Source organism: Pteropus alecto, unplaced genomic scaffold (genome assembly GCF_000325575.1).
Source record: "Pteropus alecto unplaced genomic scaffold, ASM32557v1 scaffold78, whole genome shotgun sequence".
In the NCBI taxonomy this organism is placed as follows: domain Eukaryota; kingdom Metazoa; phylum Chordata; class Mammalia; order Chiroptera; family Pteropodidae; genus Pteropus; species Pteropus alecto.
Window position 1 is genome coordinate 9,401,318 of NW_006443124.1, and position 6,975 is coordinate 9,408,292.

Sequence of the window (6,975 nt, forward strand, 5' to 3'; positions counted from 1 at the left end):
CCTCTGAAAACAGGAACAGCTTGGTCACCCGGTCCCACAACCCTTGCAAAGAGTAAAAACAGAGCTCTTAATAGGGGACTGGAAGGATGATGAGTGGCCCCCAGTACGAATAATCCAATACTATGGGCCTGCCACTTGGGGAAAAGATAATTCTTGGGGATATCGTACCCCCATTTACATGTTAAACCAAATAATCTGACTGCAGGCAGTTTTAGAAATCATTACTACCGAGACTGGGAGAGCCCCGACTCTTCTTGCACATCAACAGACCCAGATGAGAATTGCCATCTACCAAAACAGGTTGGCATTAGATTATCTATTAGCAGCAGAAGGAGGCATATGTGAGAAATTCAATCTCACCAACTCTTGTATACAGATAGATGACCAGGGCCAGGCAGTTGAAGATCTTGTCAAGCAGATGACAAAACTGGCACATGTGCCTGTGCAAGTATGGCATGGATGGGACCCTGATAGCCTCTTTGGAAGTTGGTTCTCTACCTTTGGAGGCTTTAAGACCTTAGTTGGAGTAATACTCCTCCTCAGTGCCTGCCTCCTTCTACCTTGTCTATTGCCTTCTTGTTGTCCAGTCAATCACCTCCCTCATAGAGGCTACAGTGGAAAGAAAAACTGCAGCTAAGATCCTTGCAGTGGAATTACTGGTCCCTGGCACTAGGAGATCAAGAGGGAGATCATGAGGTTAATGCCCTATAAAGAATCTAAACAGGCATCAAAAGGGGGGAATGAAAAGGAAATTTGAGGAATTTACATCAAAAAGCTAATCAGCTCTTTGTCTGCTTCTGTAAATATGCTTGCTGTATGCAGGAGCTCATGTAAGAGCTCACTTGCACTTTGCTCAACTCGTAAATTTAACTACTTGTACCCACAGCAGCCCCCGCCTCTTGTAGCACCTTGTACCTTGGCAGATCCTACTTCCTGTAACAATTTGTAACCAGCGGCAACCCATAACATCTCAAGCCCTTCCACCAATGTTACTACTTGCAACCATATCAACTCCTTCTGCTTTGTAATGGTCTAAGCTCGAATCAACCAATCAGCTCGTGTAATAGACTGGTATATAAGGAATGCTGCAACATAGTTCAGGGCCCAGACTCTTCAGAGGGCTATCTCCTCTGGGACCGTGCATAATAAACTGAGTTCTTCTCTCCGAGTTACTGCTTGGTTTTTTGCTGGTCTGACTTTAGAGCTTTTCCGCAACAATCTTTCCCACTAAACTATCAGAAAGCCACCCACGAGTCTCCAGGTCATGAAAAAGATCCTAAGGAGATACTAGATTAATGGATGTCGAATAAATAAGTCGACAAAAACATAGCTTCATGTGAAACCTGCTGCTTGCCGTGTAGCAGACATCCGATTGAGAAAACATAATAAAAACATTTTAACATTTTTGTTTGTTTGAGGAGAATATCCGAGACAATAGTAATTGCTTTATGGAAGATTCTACTATGGCAAAGCATCTTTGCACAACATAACAGATGACCAAGCCAAGGCACAAAAAGATTCAGCATAATGCCCAATGGCACACAGCTAGCAAGCAGCAGAGCCAGGTCTGGGAGTGCCCAGCAGTGCAGGAGCCACAGCAGGGAGAAAAGGAGGGCTATCCTCCCATTTTGGAGCCACTAGTTAGGGCTTGGGCAAAATGCTCAGATTAAGGAAGAGTCCTGGGCAGTCTCATATGTCCACTTAGCAATCTCCACTCACCTCTACAACAAAGACTCTTGCCCTCAAACTCATTAACTCAACAACAGCTGCCAGACTCTGTGCCAGACACTGACTAGGAGAAACAAATGAGCCCAGATGCACTCACACAAGCTCACCATGTGGCTGGGGAGCCAGCCACCAGCTGGGTAATGAGCTCTGCCAAGCCACAAGCATGTCACCAGAGCATGAACGACCAACTAGCTTCAATGTTAGGGAGGAGTCTGGGGGCTTGGTAAGGTATGCACATTCATATATGGTCTCAAATAATATTCCCATGGAGGTCTACAAATAATTCAGCAATTCAAAAACATTCTCTTGGAATTCTACTTCTAGCTAAGAAGTAGTGACAGGGGCCAGATTTATCCTCCCTCCTAAAACAACTCAAAAAGCAACCAAATATGTGAAACAACAGTTTCAGGAAACTAGCTATCAGGCAGTGAAGGACAGCCATCCCTGAGAAACAGGAAAAAAATGAGGAGAGCCCTTTAATCCTCTAGTTTACTGCCTGAACTAGTGGCTCAGGAGGGGAAACCGAGGCAGCAGACTCAATGAATTGAGGAGATGGAGCTGAGGATCCAGGGAGACCAGGGATGGAGTTTGCAGGACAGAATACTAGAGATGAGAGAGCTGCAGAAAGGACTGTAGAGAACTGCAGAGCCCAACCCCCCACCTTGAGTATACTGGTCAGCACATGCATGTGAGTAAACTATACAAAGCCAGGGAAAGAACCACCCAGAAGGATTAGAGGCAATAGTACCCAACATTCACACAGAGCTGGAAATAGTACCTGTTCCCACCGGCTAGACTGGCAAACCTCATATTTCCTGGGGCATGGGATAGAGTACACAAAAGGCCCTGGAGTGAGTACAGCTCTACTCCCATCTAGCAAACCTTAAAAGCAAGGATCAAATTGTTTTCAGTGGTTTAACTTTCAGAGGCTGGACTTAACTACCTCAGAACAAAGTCCAAGAACACTTATAAGAATATTAAAATATCCAGCACTCAAGGTAAAATTCATGTCTGGCATCCAAAAATTTCCAGGCATGCAGAAAGGCAGGAAAATATGACCAAGAGTGAGGAGAATAGTCAACCAAGTAAAACTGACCCAGAATTTGCACAAATGTCAGAATTACAAGGATATTAAAACAGTAATTATAACTGTATTACATATGTTCAAAAGGTTAAGTAGATATAGAAACATAAAATATATTTTTTAAAAGAACCAAATTATACTTCTAACAAAAACTATAATGTCTGAAATGAAAACTGCCCTGGATAGGATTATGGATAGATTAGACACTGCAGAAGAAAAGGGTAGTGAACTTGAAGGCACAGTAATAGAACCTATCCAAAATAAAACATACAGTGAAAAAAAGTATCAAAAAAATTAAGAGATCAGTGACCTGTGGGACAATTTTAAGTGTACAGATAATTGTAATATGCAAAAGAGAGTAGAGTCGGGGCTGGGGACAGAAAAAATATTTGCAGAAATAATAACTGTTAAGTACTGGAAGAAAACTATAAACCTAGAATTCTATACCCAGCAAAACCATCTTTTAAAAACAAAAGCAAAATAAATACTTTTTCAGACATTAAAGCTGAAAGAATTATCACCAGCAGAACCACATGACAAGAATTTTAAAGGAACTTCTCAGGCAAAAGAAAAATGATACCAAATGGAAATACTGATTCACACAAAAGGAAGAAGAGCGCCAAAAATGATAACTGTATAGATAAATATACACAATTCTTTCTGCAAGTCTAGCTATGGAGGGGAAGAAAGACGGGGTAGTTGCTATGGGGAGGCAAGGGGCTAAGGAAGGTTTCTGTTTTGGCTTTAGGACATGGGAGAAATTCAAGAATAGGTAAAGCAGATGGGAAAGCAGATAAGGAGGGAGAGGTGACGATATAGGTTAGATATGGCAGAGTAAAGGGCTTGGAAAGCAAAGGTCAAGAACTTCTGTGACTCTGATCTAGAGAAGGGGCTAGGTGCCTGGGCAGGGAGCTCTGCCAATTTGGTGGGAGTGAGATCACATTGGAGGTCTTTCTGTAGCCTTTGATTGATGAGCATGAACTACTTGAATAATCAGAAGAAAAAACAAATATGTTTGCTGGGTTGTCTCAAGTAAGAGCAGGAAATGAAGCCAGAGAGGCTAGAAGTCTGGAGAAGAACAAATGGTGCTGGGATTGGGAGCCAATTCTACTCCCAAATGCCCTGGCTCCATAGAGGTATGCTCTCTCTCTGAACCTAAATAGCATTCTAGGGCCAATAAGTACACGGAGACTGCCAATACCCTGAAAGACTCTCAGGAGAAAAAAACCAGGGCAGAAATTAGCATCTGGTTCTCTCTATCATATCATCTTTATGCAAAAATGGATAGATGTCCCCCACAAAAAATCAAAAGGAATTCTGAGTGATGCAGAGAACTGGTATTTTAAGCTCAGATATGTAGCTTTTCCCTCCTGTGAAGATATTTAAGGAGACAGTACAGATTAGAAACAAAAAAAATCATATGGCCTCAGGTACCATTGTTTTCATTTAGGTATTGGGAAGAAAGAAAACACTGAATTATCCCACACTAAGATAGAAATGACTTAGCATGCCAGAGCCATTGAACTCTTCCATGGTAATCCACCTTTTAAAAGAGATTGCTTCTTAACCTAAACAAACTGATTATAGCTTGAGCCATGTATAAAGTGAAAATTATTGCATTATTGGCAGCAAGGAAGATGTCTGGAGAACAAGGGTGAGGGCATCATGCCAACTCTGCCAGGGAGCCCTAACCTAGGTCAGCTCTTTCACACCGTTCCAGTTTTTCTCAGAAGGTTCGCTACTAGCCACAGGTTTTTTCACAATGGCTTCTGTAGCAGGGGAGCCAAATTTGGGAGGACCCAAAACAGCCAGTGGTTGGAGGAGCAGCAACCTATACTTTCCATAGAAAATACTCAAAGAAAATACCACTGAAATGAGGAAATTCACAGGGCTACTTGCAGATTAAATGAGAAAAGATGTGTATGGTCCCTGGCACATAGTAGCATTCCATAAATGGCTGCAACGATGATGATATGAGTGATGTTTATAATTCAAAGGGATGGATGGGCACACAACTAAGTATATTGATTCCTCTGTTAAATACATTAGTCATCCACCCACCTCTCCCATCCCCACTCACACCCCTCAGCCCAGACCACAGCCCTGACCTGAAAAATTGCTGTAGCCACCTAACTGATCTCCCTGGTTGGCCCTCTATTCCCACTCCTCACAGCAATCCAAGTGGAACTGAAAAGTTAAAAGCAAATCTGATCATGTCATTCCTCTGCTAAAACCCATTCAATGGCTTCCCTCTGCCCTGTGAATGAGTCTGCAATTCTGTGGCATGGATACCAGGCCCCTCATGATGGTCTCTGTCCACACTCTCAACTGGTACCACCAGACATTCTGGTCTCTAATCACTCATGCTTTCCTCCACCTACCTCAGAGCTGTCCTGAGGGCTGTTTCTCTGCCCAGGAAGCCCTCCATCCCCTCGTCTTCTGGCTGTTCCGACTCATCCTTCAGATATCACCCTAATCTTCACCTCTATAAGGTGAACTTCACCTCCTCTGCCCTCAGACCAGAGAGACCTCCCATTACAGCATCTAGTAATGCCATGAAACTCTCCTTAAAGCATTTTCCACTTTTGTAATTTACTTAATGATCTGTAGTCATTTAATGCCTGCCTTTCCCATCAGACAGGAGGGCAGGCCTGTTTCTCTGTCTGGCTCACCTCTGTACCCTCAGCGTCCAGCACAGTGCATGGCATATGGTGAACGCTCAGTAAGAATCTGCCAGTTGACTGGCTAGTGAGGATGGACATGGAGATACTGAAGCCAGGAGCTGGCACCTGTTCCTTGACACCTGGACAGACCTGCCACCTTCAGTTGCTAATCTGCCAGTGGACATAACCTCTGCAGTAAAAAATCCTTGGATTTTTCAGCCACCCTGAAAAAGAACCAGCTGGTGAAGATTCCACTGTCCTCACCTCATTCATGGCCTGGCCATGATGACCAATGACCCACCCTGTGGCCAAAGTTATCCTCAAGTCTGCATGAATGTGACCCTGACTGCAACAAGTCAGTCCCCTCAGTCAGCCAGGTAACAGCACATTCAACTTGGGGAATTTGAGGAGAGCTTAATAAAGGGACCACCAATGTGTGGGCTGGGTGTAGAGAAAACAAAAGCAATAGTCAGGCACTCCAGGGCCAGCAACAGCAAAGGGCCAGCCACTCACAGACTTTAAGAGGCCAGAGGCAGAAACAGTCACAGAACTTTTTGAAACAGCTGTGACTTTCAGCAGACGGATACGGACAACCTATGATAACCTCTGAGTGAGGGAGCTGAGAAAATCAATACCCTGACTTCATTCTTCTTTCATTCCAGCCCACAGGAAGCCAGAAGGCAGGAGAGCCACTCAGGGCAGAGCAGGCTAGAAGAGGCCTGAGAATGATCTGGGAGACAAACGAGATATCCAGTACAGGCTGTCTCCTCTCTGAGGCCGGTGGTTAAGCTGTAGTGACAGAAGTGGAGTACAGAGGTCTGACTTTGTGAAAGCAGGCAGACACTGGCTTGAATCGTGGCTGCCTTCCCACCTGAGGGGTCCCTGAGAGCATGCCCGGACAAGCAGCGGGTTACTTTGGGAGTCTCCTGTGTTTTTCTCATCTGTCCTTCATTACAGGCATCTAAGAGTGGCCTTCTTAAGAAAATGGTTCAGCAAGGTGCAAAGTAAAGCGTGGGCTTTGGAGAGAGACAGGCTCTGCCATTTTCCATAAGTGCAAACTCAGGCAGATTACTTAGCCTCTCTGAGCTCAGCATCTTCATCTATATAATGGAGATACTAATGGAACCCATATCATAGGGTCGGTGGGAGGACTAAATGAGCTAAGGGAGGAAAGCGCTACTCATAGTTCCTGACTCCCAATAAGGGCGGCATGAATGTCGGCTATTCGTTATTACTATTATCATTAAATACAAAGTGCCTGCCACAATAACAAAGTGCCTCAGTAAGTGCTAATACACGGTCACTCTCGACTGACAAGTCGCCCAGTGAGGGGGCCTGAACGTGGCCGGGTCACACCCGGAGCTCAAAAAAAAACGGGGAAGGAGGTCGGGACAATGCGTGGAGAGATGCTAGCAAGAGGTGAGGCGCGCGTCGCTGGCCTTCGCGCAAGTAAAAGAGCGTCCCCGGCCGGGCGGACCTGCACTTGGCGCGCCGCCGCCG